This window comes from Rhinopithecus bieti, unplaced genomic scaffold, assembly GCF_001698545.2.
Source record: "Rhinopithecus bieti isolate Rb0 unplaced genomic scaffold, ASM169854v2 scaffold_2827, whole genome shotgun sequence".
In the NCBI taxonomy this organism is placed as follows: Eukaryota; Metazoa; Chordata; class Mammalia; order Primates; family Cercopithecidae; genus Rhinopithecus; species Rhinopithecus bieti.
In genome coordinates, this window is record NW_016804135.1 from 63,516 (window position 1) to 77,325 (window position 13,810).

General features: G+C 33.2%; 1 long non-coding RNA gene across 1 annotated transcript in view; it reads right to left on the reverse strand.

Annotated features, from left to right (window-relative positions):
• LOC108524323 (uncharacterized) overlaps positions 1-9,560 on the reverse strand; it is a 70,692-nt gene extending 61,132 nt beyond the window's left edge. The window contains exon 1 of the long non-coding RNA XR_001884024.1: positions 9,269-9,560. This is a non-coding gene — a long non-coding RNA (uncharacterized LOC108524323). The remainder of the gene's footprint in view (positions 1-9,268) is intronic.
• Between the last annotated feature and the right edge of the window lie 4,250 nt (positions 9,561-13,810).

Consider the following 13,810-nt stretch of genomic DNA (forward strand, 5'->3'; position numbering starts at 1 on the left):
AAAAAAAAAAAAAAAAAAAAAAAAAAAAGAAAAATAATTGTTTCACTCTTTTAAGTACAAAAGTAATTGTACATGGTTGTTTTTTAAAGGGGGGAAAGGAGGGAAGTCTCTTCTAAGAATAAAACTATTCACTGTATAGAATTAATATTTTTGTTATTCATAGTATTAAAAAAAAAAAGCTCTCATGGGGAGGAAATAGCAATGCCAGGCAAAACGAGTATATATTTTTATGTTATAACCCAATAGCATATAGCATATGCAAACTGTTTATTTAAATAATTTTAAAGCTAAAATGGAGGCGAGGTCACACATTTATATACTGCTAGAGCTAAAAACAGTCATAGAAATAAGTATCTGAAATATCCAGGTTTTAAAATACAAAACTGAAGCTCAGGAAATTGATTTTTTTCACCCCAGAGTTTTATATTTGCATATTGGCAATGTTTCAACTCAGACATAGGAATTGTGACCATTCAAGGAAAGGGCAACTGCAAGCTTCAGAAAGACACGCTATTCTCAGAAATATTTTCCTTTTTATCACCTAAAGTAAATTTCAGATCACTTACAATCTCTAGAAATTAACATTTCATTAAGCCATAACTAGGAAATGTTTATTTAATGTTTGAGCTAAAGTTAAGAAACATATTTAAACTTAATTAAAACAAAAGAAATTAAATAAAATTAATTAAAACAAATTTTATGTAATGCTTTGAGCCAAAATTAAGAAATTTAATTAAAACAAAACTTTTTTTGGTGTTTATATTTTGATAGATAAAATTTTATCCTATCAAATAACAGGGAATATTAATATTTATTGCCAATTAAGAGAGGAATGTGAGCTCTGGAAGTGGAGAAGTGAAACTGGGAGGCAATAAGGGGGAAGGAGGAGAAGAGATCATTAGAAAATTAAGAACAAGGCAAATGTAAACATGTAAACACATTTCTTAAAATTTGCAATTGAAATATGAAGAGAATACGATATACTATAGATCTCCACTACTAAGAATACAACGAACAAATTGAAATAAAAAAGAAACACATAATAAAGGAAATAATGCCAATGTTTCTTTTATAGTAATGAATAGTATTTTATTATGCCTGTTCTATGTATAGTTGTCCATAACTACTAAAACTCTCTAAAATGAATGAAAGTATTTTGACTGGACTTTATAGTTAAATTTGTAAGTTTTCTTTTTTTTTTCAGAAAAAGATTACATTATTTTCTTTGAATGAATTCACCTTTCTTCATCAAAATTACTCTGATTTCCATATTAACTCAATTTGTTTAAAAGCAAAGCTCTTTATGGTATGTTACTGTCATTTCCTTCAGAGGGGAAAAAAAAAAACAAATAAAAGTTAGTATTACATGTCTGAACCAAATGGAGGTTTTCAAGAATAAAATTCTGCACAACTACGAAAGCTGGTAGCTCCAAATGAAAGGAAATGGAATAAAAAATGAATGCAAGATAACACAATGAATTTTTGGCGTGAGAGGAGAAAAAAAGAATAATATATTAAATGTGTATTTCTCTATTATAATTACCACACATATTAAAAATGGGAATGATATATAGAGATAGAGAGACCTGTGGCTACTTTTGGCTATTTTACCTGCTTTTTGTATTTGCTCTTCTAGGTACCTGTTATTGAGTTAGGTAAGCAAATGGTATTTCAGGACCAAAACATCTATATCCTGAAGAGTTGCTCCTTTAATTGTGTATCTACCTACCTGTCTATGTATCTCTTGGTAAATGAATTAATTTGTTAGTTAAAATCAATCTATTAATTCATAATGAATGGGACATCTTGCGGGAAGTACATGTGCTTTGTAAATACATGGAAAAACAGTTGAGACGTTCCTAACAGGTTCTGGTATTCAGATTGATGTTACCTTTTAAAAAATTTTAGGATTAATAGCTAAAAAGGTCAAATCAGTTTCTTCATTTCTTCTGAAGGCCTGTTTCCATCAGATTTTACCTCTGCCTAGACAAAAATATTGGAGACTTCTCAACTTTCTGCTTCTGATGATCTCAACTTGTGGTATGCATGACAAAAGGAGAGCAAAATGTTCACTCAGGTATGGGAATTGCTCACAAAAATGTTACTTTATTATATTTAGGGAAAAAAGGGGGCAAAATCTACACTCACAATACCTGAGATTGGATTTCTAGAACCTTTTGGTTTCAGATTTATGATGAATTAGAAAACTTTCTGCTTAGAAAAATGTTATAGTTTCAAATATTATTTAAAAGTTTTATCTTTAAGTACAATAAACATGATAAATAATGATCAATGTTTTCACTCCTATTAAGGAGAGAATTTTAGTAGTAAAATAAGCCTTAATGTGAAAAAGCTAAGAATTCATGATTGCTTCTAATGAAAGTATCTGGGAGGGGTCTGAGTTTGGTTCAAGAGAGGAACTACAGCTGTTGGTGACTACAACCATCTGCCCAGATGACATCGTGATCAACTGCTCTGAATCACTCTAAAGGAACGAAGAGTCAGGGCAGCTGAGTCATGGTACCCCAGGAGCCATTAAGAAGTTGATCTTCAGTCACTTCCATTCAAACAGAAAAAATCCCATGAAGGATGAGAACTATGGTTCCTGAGAATGACAGGCAATTGGTGCCACTTTATTCACAGAATCCAATAAATAGTTTTCTTTGTTTCACATGTTTAATGCTCATTACTTTACATTTTTACAAAGACCACTTAGTCTGAATTGCCATTCATCTCTTTCCTATCAAAATCCTACCCAACACATAGTCATATCATCAGAAATCAGATGTTTTCTTGTTTAATGCCCTACCTAACTCATTTGATTGTAATTTTCTGGGAATGGTTACCAGAGATTTGATTTTTTGTAAGTTACATCAAATCCTCATTACTTTATAAATGATGAAAATTTGTCACATGGTACACTTTTCATATCTTTTAAAGGATTAATATATAAAAAGTACATAGTTAATGCTCAGCTTTAAAAATATTAAAATTGAATCTGCTTATTCAAGTATAATGATAGAACTGAAAGAGATCTTAAAATGGTTTAATCTCTTCCTTAGCTTTCAAAAATATAAAGTCTTCTTCTTTATTGGAGATTTCTTTATCCATAGCATATCTTAATTCCCCACTCCCCAACTTCCTCCCCATGTCAAGTTTTTAAAATATTTTTAAAATATTTTAAAATATTGTGTTTATTATATTATAAATATTATAAAATNTCTTAAAATGGTTTAATCTCTTCCTTAGCTTTCAAAAATATAAAGTCTTCTTCTTTATTGGAGATTTCTTTATCCATAGCATATTCTAATTCCCCACTCCCCAACTTCCTCCCCATGTCAAGTTTTAAAATATTTTAAAATATTTTAAAATATTGTGTTTATTATATTATAAATATTATAAAATATTGTCTTTAAAATATTTGTGTTGTCTTCTTCAGGATGTATCACTGATTGACACTCTTTTTGATTCTAGTTATATATACTGTTATCCTTGGATATTAAAGTAGGTCTCAAATATAGCTTTCATGGTGGTGTGTAAGATTCTGAGAGAGCTGGAAAAAAGGTATAAGCTCCCTTCTAAAGTGCAAGTATATACTTGCAGAGATATTTTCACTTACATTTTGGAGATCATCCATGGTCTCCCCATGTCTTTTACAGAAGAGGCTTCCGGCACCTATTAGGGAAGCTTGTATCTTCCTTATCTCTGTACTAGATGATAATATCGAATGCAGGTAAGTGGTGGTGGGGAGAGTAATACTGACAGAATAGTGATATGGCAAACATTGGCACCTCAGAAACTTTTTGCTTTTTTGAAGGCTCTTATTAATATTTGCAAACTTTAAAAAGGCTTGAAAAGAGTTACCCAGAGCTCACCACATATAGAAAAACAGACATCTCTTGTTATGGGAATTGAGGCTAGTCCACATTCCCCTAGATTAAACATCGTTCCTCATTTGGCACATTCTTCAGCTGTTCCTTAAGAAAAAAACATACTAAGAAAAGTTAATTCTGGGAAGTCTAGAATTGGAATAAAATTACTGACACTAAAAGGAAAGCCCAGATATCTCTTAAAAAATGCTTATCTTAATTTTTTTGAAAACTCACATTAGCACCAGATCATTTCTTTAATGCGTACCAATTTCCTTTCTTCATTGACTAAATAGCTTTGCTAAATGAGATTAAAACCACATAACTCAAATGAGATATATAAGATGTTGAATAATGTTCACATATCTATAAAATCAAATTCCAGTGCTAATATAAATGATGTCTACTACGTTTGTCATTTATTTGGGATTATCTGTTTGCCTCAAGTGGTGCAAAAAAATTGAGCAGGAAGCACCTGAAGCTTCCTTTCACAACAAGAGGAAGTTGTAATTTGTATTTACTTTACCCAGCTTTCTTTATATGAAAGTAGCCAAGGAGCAGGGGAAGAAGGACAATTACAAGAAATTGTGATAGGAAACTACTGGGAAAAGCAATTTGTAATTTCTGATAAAACTCTAGGCAAATAACCCTGAGCACTCTTAGTCTGGCAAGTGGGAAGTACCTGTTGAACAAATGACCACTTGATTGATTTTAAGCATGTGGAGCTCATTTGTCATCTAAAATATAGAAGGGAGTGAGATATTAGCTTCCTGAATAGCTATTGTTATTTAGAAAAAATAATGAACCATTAAACTTCTCATATAAGATGAAATAACTATTTTCTAAAAACAGTGATCTTACGTTCTTCATTGTATAAACACATATGTACTCATATAACATAGCTCTTGGGACACAATAAACAATAAATGTATGTTTATCTTATTTAGGCAAACTAAAAGTTGCAGGCTCTGTGCCCTTAAATTTTTTAAATTTATATTCACATTTTGTTTTTTAAGATGTTATGAAAATACAATTTTAAAAGCCCATCTATTTCTAACCACGATGTATTAACAGGGATTGGATTTTTCCACCCATCTAAAATAAGTAAAAAAAAAAAAAAAACCACAAAACAAAATAAAAGAAATTATATTGGTCAGTGGAGAGCAGTGATTTCATAGAGATAAGAAACAAGTGTTTAGCCCCACATTTGTACATTTGTTCCACCAGACTGAGTGGAGACTCAGTTTAGTTCCTATATGAAAGTTCAGGGAGGAGGAACTCTATAAGAACCCAGTGGTCTCTCTCAGTTTGGGAGACAAAGCAGACAGAATCTCAGGAGGTAGTTAGGGTATACAGTACCAAATGTCAGGAGGACAGAGTTATACAGAAAGAAAGATCCAGAGATCTTCAGATGGATTTCTAGTCTTCAGCTCAATATTGATCTGTTGCATTCATAAGAGAAAAGTCTGAAGACTGGGGAAAGCACCACCTAAAAGGGTTAGAGGGGCCCACACGTGTAAAGCAGGGAATATTTTTTGTTCCAAAGTTGCAAAACTCTCAGTTCATGAAGGATTAAGTATAGTACTCAGTTGTTTGCATCAGTAGTAGGAAAAAATTAACCATAGAATAAACAATTATCTGGTCTTGCCTAACAAAATTTAATAGCAAGACAACAAAATAGGAAACAGTTTCCAAGTAATTTAACTACATCCCAGAAGAGAGCTCAAGGATATTTATAGAAATACAACATATACCAACATTCAATAAGGTAAAATTCATAATATTAGGCAACCACATCAAAATTTCTAGGGATGCAAAGAGCAGTAGAATATAACTCATAATGAGAAAAGTCTAAATGACATAGAAATGACATAAAAAACAGAGTAAGTAGACAAAATATTAAAAATTTAAAGTATTTCCCATATGTTCCAAAAACTAGAAAAAAGTTGTATTACATTTTAATATAACCATTGTGATTCATTTTCTGATATGAAAATTAATCTTTGAAGCTTCCTAAATGGACTTTAAAATATTACCAAAATATTGATAATAAACACCGTTACTCTGGAGACTTACCCTGTTTCTGAGATTTATTCTGCTTGTAAGCCCTGAGAAATGAAGAATGAGGAATGAGGAATGAAGTGATGCTTTCAGGTGAATTATCATAGAATTCAAGGACTGGATAGAAATAGATGAGGGTCAAGATGAGGAGGAGAGATAGACTAGGTTGACAGCCGTGTGGTGGCAGCACTTGAAGGTGTGGTATAGATGGAGGGTGTAAAAGGGACAATGTGCTTGGTATTAAAAACTATTTACATTTTAGCAGTGTCCTACTGATGAATACTTTCACATTTCTGATGTTGAAATAGCTTTATTATGCCCTAATCAACAACATATAATATTTTTTACTGACATTCTGACTGGGCAATTCTTTGCAATAATTCTAAGTCTATACAGAGACCTAGAATTGTTCCATATGGAACAATTGGGATAGTTGTATTGCAGCATTGGGACTTCTATTATGGGCCATGATGTCCTTATATTCTTTTGTTTTTGAAATAATTTTACCACTTCGCTGTTCCAACTAAGAGAGGACACAACAAAATAGAGGCTTAAAGAGAAAACAGTGGATTTGACATGGGCCCATACTTTCTGTTATTGTTGGTTTGAGGAAGAAGAAAAGTAGAGGTGATGAAGGTGCCCTCAACAACTGGTAGTTACTGGTAGTTGAATCTCAGGCTGTGGTTCTACTCGGCACCTGACACTTGGATAAGTGAAGACAGGGAAAGAAAGGTAATGGGAAGACTGGGCCCCTGGAATTGATATGTAACACCAAGAAAGCAGTCAGTGAGGATCTCAGAAAGCCAGGAGAGATGGTCTATTATGAAGAGTACTTGTTAGAAACACTTGAACACTTCCCTGTTTCTGGTGAGATTTGATATCCAGAAACACATGTCTATTGAATTCAAGTTTCTCCTAATGCACACTGTAGCAATCAGAAAGAATTATAGTGCTGCTATATTTCTATAAAAGACAGCAGAATCTACCTTTGACACTAATGCATGAAAATATATTTGTGTTTTAAAAAGGCAACCTGCCAAATTTAATTCCTCAAATGAGTTAATTGCTATAGATGGTAAACAAAAAACGATGGCTGGTTGTAGAAGGCCTGTATTGTGAATAGATGAGTTGTATTGTAGTACAATTCTTAGATCCTGTCCATATAGAAAAAATAAATTGATGATATAATTAACCCATTTTAACCTATGTTGTAATTCCATTTAATTAATTTTTACTGACAAGATTTTTTGGAAAATCCTAGTCTAAGTAATTAATGTCTTCACTTTTCTTTTTATTGTCTCTTCCTTTTTATGTTTTGTAAGGATGTTTACTTTGCCTTTTTTCCTTGTATTAGGTAGAGATATCAGTTGAAAGATACCTTACAATTTTGTGACATTGAGTTTAATCAACCAACCATTCCTAAGGAATGGATAGTATATTTACCATTTGGTTAGATGGATAGGCACTCTGGTATTAAATTAAGTCTCTAAAGTTGGCATTTTTTCTCTATTAGTTTGCCATCCTGCCCACTTACCTCTTGAATTTGAAAGACGTAAATAAATAAGATTAGAATATGAATTTTTAAGATAATTAAATTGTTTTGAAAATTAGAGTTTATTACAAAATATGTTCTCATTTTATGTATTATTAATTTAACAATAAGTTTTATGACAGAAGATTTTAGTCAAAATAGTTACACAATCAACAAGCAAATGATACACGGGCAATCAATCAGACCATCAAACACCAGTTGATAACATAATCCATTTGGACAGGAACCACATTTCCAAAACGAGTTTTGATTTAGTCATTGGAGGTAAAACAAAAGATATCAGACTGTACCTTAAAAACGAACAAACAAAACAAAACAAAAACTTGTCCAATTCAGTATACCTAATAGAGACAGGAATCAAATAGTAGTATATGTCATCAAACTTTTCCAACAAGATTCTGTGGTCATCTGAAGTAGAAAAACTTGGTTTTCCAATGTAACTACTCAAATCAGTAAAAATAAATATTTTAAAACTTTACTCTTGTTTTAAAATTTTACTTTATTATGTTAGTTATCTGTATTTATATTAATATTTTTCAGTCTTTATTGATCCCTATTTATATTTCATATAGTTTTATTAAGCTGTAGGCCACAAATTAACATTTCCTACTCAACTAAATGTCAGGGACTATTCCCTCTTTAGTTTAAGGATTAGATGAGATATGGATACTATATATTGAAATAATCATGCACTAGAATGATAGATTTAAAATCATCTTTAAAATGTGTTATGGAGATTTTGTCATGTTCAAACATTTTGCAGTATCTCTCAAAATTGTCACAACTTTCCCCCTTTCATGTAAATATTACGCCTTTACATATGAAACGTGACTCTCTGCGCAGTATGTTTCCTGCTTGAGTTTTGCCCTTTGTGTTATATTATCTCATGTTATACAAAGTCATTTTGTGACTAATTTCCAGAGCACTGAGTCACAGTGTGGCTGTTGCTTATCTTTTCTTTTTTCCCACATGGCAGTACTCTTGGCCCTTATTTTTGGTAATTATTTTAAACTAATGAGTACTTTTTCATAATAAAATAATTGTTTCTCTCATATTTCTGTGGCTGTTTACTGCTGTATTATATTCTTTCATTTTTTACTAGAAGCAAACATTTTATAACCAACAGGAACATAACAGTACATCATGTAGGCACGTTATCTATTGTTTTAATTTACAACATTGCACAATATAGACTTGATCGTAAGTATTCTCGTTTAGATATCTCAGAATATAACTTTTGGTCTTTGGAGACTTATAAAGTATTTCCTTAGAGAGATTAGTTAGTGCTGGCATAAAATATTCAATTTAGATTATGATTATTTTAATGTTTATATCTCATTTTAAATATCAACTAATGGCATTGAAAGATTATTTGAATAGAAGACTGACAGTCTCTTTATTATATGTTACGAAAGAAAATGCAAAGGTAAACCAAACTTCCAAAAACTTCCAATTAACTAAGCACAATTAGTAAAGAATTCTACTACAATCTTCAAATTATAAAAAAGCTACATACACCAATTCATTACAAAAACGTTTATGGTTTAAAATCATAAACATTGCACATAAATTTGCTTAAGAATTAAATGCAAAATGCTGATAACTCAAGTTTGGATTTCAGTTTGTTTACTTTGTTTACAGGGAAGGGTTGATTTTCATTTTAGGCAAATAAACAATGATCCTCCTCTATCAGTTCTTTGCCTCTCAGCACGCTGCTTTTCCCCCCGAGAAAGAAAAAATGGAAGTTATTTCTCATGGGCTAGACAGTATATTGCCAGGTACTCACAAGTAAAATCTCTGATGAAAGTTCTTGGAATGTTTTTTTCAAAACGGAGTTGAGGTGATTTTGTTTTTCCTTCCAGGTATTGAAGAGAGGATTTATCTTCTCTACTTCTTCTTTTAGAAACAGATCAAGAAACTGGGGATTGAAGAATAACTGAAAGAAACGTAATCTGATCTTACTAGCAGTGAAAGAGCGAGGTAAGAATTTGACTGTTATCCAGCCTAAAGTCGCTGCTGTCTGTTAGAGCAAAGAGGGAGCCTGAGAGTCGCTTCAGAGATCACTGGCAGTTGGGAATAGCCCAACTTCCTGTTAGGTCACTGCAACTCTGACTCTGTTTAGTCTAAACCTCTTTTTCCTTTCTTTCTCTCTCTCTCTCTCTCTTTTTTTTTTTAGTGGAGGAAACAGATGAAGGAAACAGCTTACACCAAGATTTCAGATACGATCATTTTGAACAACTATTTCTTTTACTTTCCAGGATTGTTTTGTAATCAGTTGAAAAGAATGCTTTTCTCCCCTAGAGTTAGGGTTTTAAAAAAAATTACATACTTATTATTACATTGTTAATAAATAAACTTTTTTGCAGTTTGTTTCTTCTTCAAGTTATTTCATTTGTTTCACCCACTGTCAATATATTTATTTTTTAAAAAAGTCTGAGGGCTACCATTGGACGTTTCTCTTAGTGAGACAATGTAATGCATTATCTATTCCAGGAGGTCAGGCTTTGAGCCCTACCTTAGCTACTTGCTAGCTTGGCTACTCAGCCAAGTTATTTGAATTCACTATGCCTCAGTTCCTTTGTTCCTAAAGTGTTGATAATAAGAGTTTCTGGGCTTGCTATAAGCACTAAACGGCTTAATACATAAAAAGCACTTAAGGCAGGCCCCAGCATGTAGGGAACCTCCAATAAATGTTCACTATCATTATGGCTGTTTTCTGTATTTCTATTATTATTCTACACAATATATAAATATTTAAAGATGCCAACCAGAGTCTCTCTGCTGTATGTTCCTACCATTGAGGTTTATCCTTACTATTTCTGTATTGGAATTCTGGTCATATCAGACTAAGATCACTAGAGATCCAATACATTGGCAGAATCTACTTTGCCAGGAAGGCTGAAGATATTTGTTCAGAAAATATATGAGTTTCTTGCTTCTCCATTTCAGATTCTTTGTGCCTTCAATTTTTCTTGCTTTCCTTAGACCTCTCTGTAAAAGGTAATCTTTCATCTTGTGTGTTTTTAATACGTATTGAATAATTATTTGGTGACTGGAATATAAATTATCTTATTTAATTCTCACAACTAGCTTATAAAGAAGGTCCTCTTTGTATGCCCATTTCACAGGTCTAGGAAGATTGAGTTCCATATGTGGAGCTGTGATTCTAATGTCATGCAGTCTGACTTTAGAGCAAAAATGCTTAAATCCTCCTCTATGCTGCCTTCACACTCATGTTCTAGATTTCATATCATGTTAATAACTTATCTCTTATTACCTCACGCCCTGCCCCTCAACCACAATCAAAGCTCTCATCTCACTCAGACTGTAGAGGAAAGTCCCTTTTTCTTGGTACAACAATGGACCTTGATTAAACTTTTGACCAATCTATAGCTCAGGTAGAGGCAAGCTCAGCCAATCAGATTTTCTTTCTTGAAAGCATAAAATGAGAACTATAGAAAAAGTACATAGTGTAAAAATAAAATAAAATGTCAGGACTATCTAAATTTATCATGTCAAGGAAAACAATTAAGCCCTAGGGACTGTCATGTAGCATACCTGCAATTCTGCCCCTTAGATGGTAGAGTGGCTCTTTCCTGATAGTTCTTGTTCTAAAAATGACTAGCAGATACCAGATATCAGATCTTCCCCTACTTCCAATTACCCCTCTTTGTTATAGATTAACTGCCTCCTTTGTTGTCTGGTACCTAATTCAGACCAGATGGCGCCCAAGACCCCATGACTATTAACATCTTCAGTGTGGAATGTTAAATATACCTTTCTCAAAACAAAGCACCACCTGGACCGATCAGCTAATTGTAACTATGCCATTAAGGCTTATGAGGAAAGATGCTGAAATTTTGTTAAGCTTTCCTAAACTTTGTCCCTATAAGTGATCCCAAACTTCTTCTTCTTCTTCTTCTTTTTTATTTTATTTTATTTTTTTTTTTTTGAGGCGGAGTCTCGCTCTGTCTGGCTCTGTCCCCTAGGCTATCTCGGCTCACTGCAAGCTCCGCCTCCCCGGGTCACGCCATTCTCCTGTCTCAGCCTCCCAAGTAGTAGCTGGGACCACAGGCGCCCTCCACCATACCCGGCTAATCTTTTGTATTTTTAGTAGAGACGGGGTTTTACCGTGTTAGCCAGAATGGTCTCGGTCTCCTGACCTCGCGATCCGACCTCTCAAAGCGCTGGGATTACAGGCGTGAGCCACCGCGCCCGGCTGTGATCCCAAACTTCTGTACTTCCGAACTCTGACTTCCATTCTTCGGAATTTGTCCTTCCTGAACAGCTTGTCCTCAAACTTTGTGCTTGAATAAACTCTCTTTAAACTAGATTCTGACTCTTTTAGTTATTTTAGGTTGACAACGGTAAATTTCAGGCTCTTAACTAAAAAGCCGGATAGAGAAAGGGCTGATAGCCACAATGTCTGTAAGCAAGATGGTTATGTGGTGAAAGCTGGTTGACAGGATATTGAGGAAAAGAATAAAGGAAAACAGGTAACTTCTAAGAGAGAACCAGGGAAAGAATGAAAACAAGAGCAAGAGTAAGCAAATGATGTGAGCATGATGCCTGAGCTTTACAGCGGCAGTACATGCCCAGGCCTAGCTCAAGTTTTCCAAAGTACTCAGGAGCATGCATCCTTGCAATAAGCCCCTTTTTGTCCTAAAGTCATTTAAAAATGTTTTTCTTAAAATGTTAAGAACCTATCTGAAAGAGCCACCGCTGAGTGGTTTTATTTTAACACCAGAGGTGATCAATTTCATAGTTAAGCTGTGCTTGGCTTCAGTGAAAACTTCTCATCATTTAAAAAAAAAAAAAATGTAACTTGCAAAACCTTCAGTATTCTTGTGCTAAAGAGAATGTGAGAACTTGATGTTATGATACTGTAAAGTCAGCCTGATGTTGTAACTATGGACTCTGTAGACTCAGCTCCTCCCTCCCAAAGGCTTGTGCAAGATCCTTTCTGTGCTTTTTTTTTTTTTTTTTTTTTTGCTAGTTTACCATTTCTTTGTGTATAACTCTAAGTCTAATTTATTTGGATAAAACAAATATTCTCACCAACAATTTGTCTATCTGCCTTTGTATCTTAAACTTCTTTGTGTCTAGTAAGTATCTGGATCTTTTCGTTTCTCACCATGTTTTGTTATTTTTTCTTTCCAACTCACACGTGTCAAATATTATCAGTTTTTAATATAAGGTTTAATATTTCTTGACTAAGATATAAAAATAATCTTTTTTCTTTTACTTGCCCTACCTATCAGGAGACATTTCCCAACTTTATCCTTTAAGAATGTTGGCTGTTAAAACATATCTGATGTTTCAATAAGTTCAGGTAATTCTAATTGATCATGGTGAGGTCACACATGGTTGCAGGATAGAGAACACTAACATGTTAAAACTTCAGATTCAACAGAGGTTTTCATAAATATCCAAAACAAAATTAAATTTTATCACATCAAATATTCATTTCATGTTTTTTTGTCTACTTTAAAGTGGGTAAATATTAGATATTCCATTATTTCATATTTTAAACAATTACTTTCCATACAAAATGTGACTGCAAAGATGTTTAACTGGATTGGGTGAAGGGTGAGTCCTTGAGCTTTACTTTTCATTCCAGTCTTCATCCTTATATATAGAATCTAAGCCATATACTGTTTTTAGCTCACTTTTTCTGAAAATAGATTTCTGAAAACGGATCAGCAAATGAAAACAATGGACATTTTCAGATTTCAGATGTAAAAAAGAATGGCCTCTAGGCTATATCAGATTATATTTATTAAAACGGTATGTAATAGGTAAGACACATGCAAACATGATTTTAAATATGCCTCTATATTTATTTAATCATTACTGAAATGTATTTAGCTCTGAAGTCCCTATGTTTACTGATGTGGAAAGTGCAATCTTGCTTTTTGTAGGTAATTTATTACTAGCTAAATTATCAGTTAAAATTTGGTCACTTTGGGGAAAATTGAGGCAATTCAGATGTGTCCTGCTCTCATTCCTTCCCTTCTCTTGAGAGCACCTGAACCTTTGGGAGTGACTGAGGAAGGACCTTGGCCCATTTTCTCCTCTCTGTCCTAGTGCCCTCTACTAAGAGGGCTGTTATAGCTTGGTTGTGTCTATTACAGGCAAGATTTAAAATTAAAAATATGTTCTCACTTCAGTTCATAGTTCTTGCAATTTAAAGCCTTGTCTTTCAAGAAAATCTTCTTTCCTGTGGGTTGAAACATCCATTCGGCAAGTCACGTGAAGTTCTTTTTGCTCTTATCTTCATCTGCCAGGGATAAAGGGTAAGGACAAAATAAATGGAAAATGTATCATG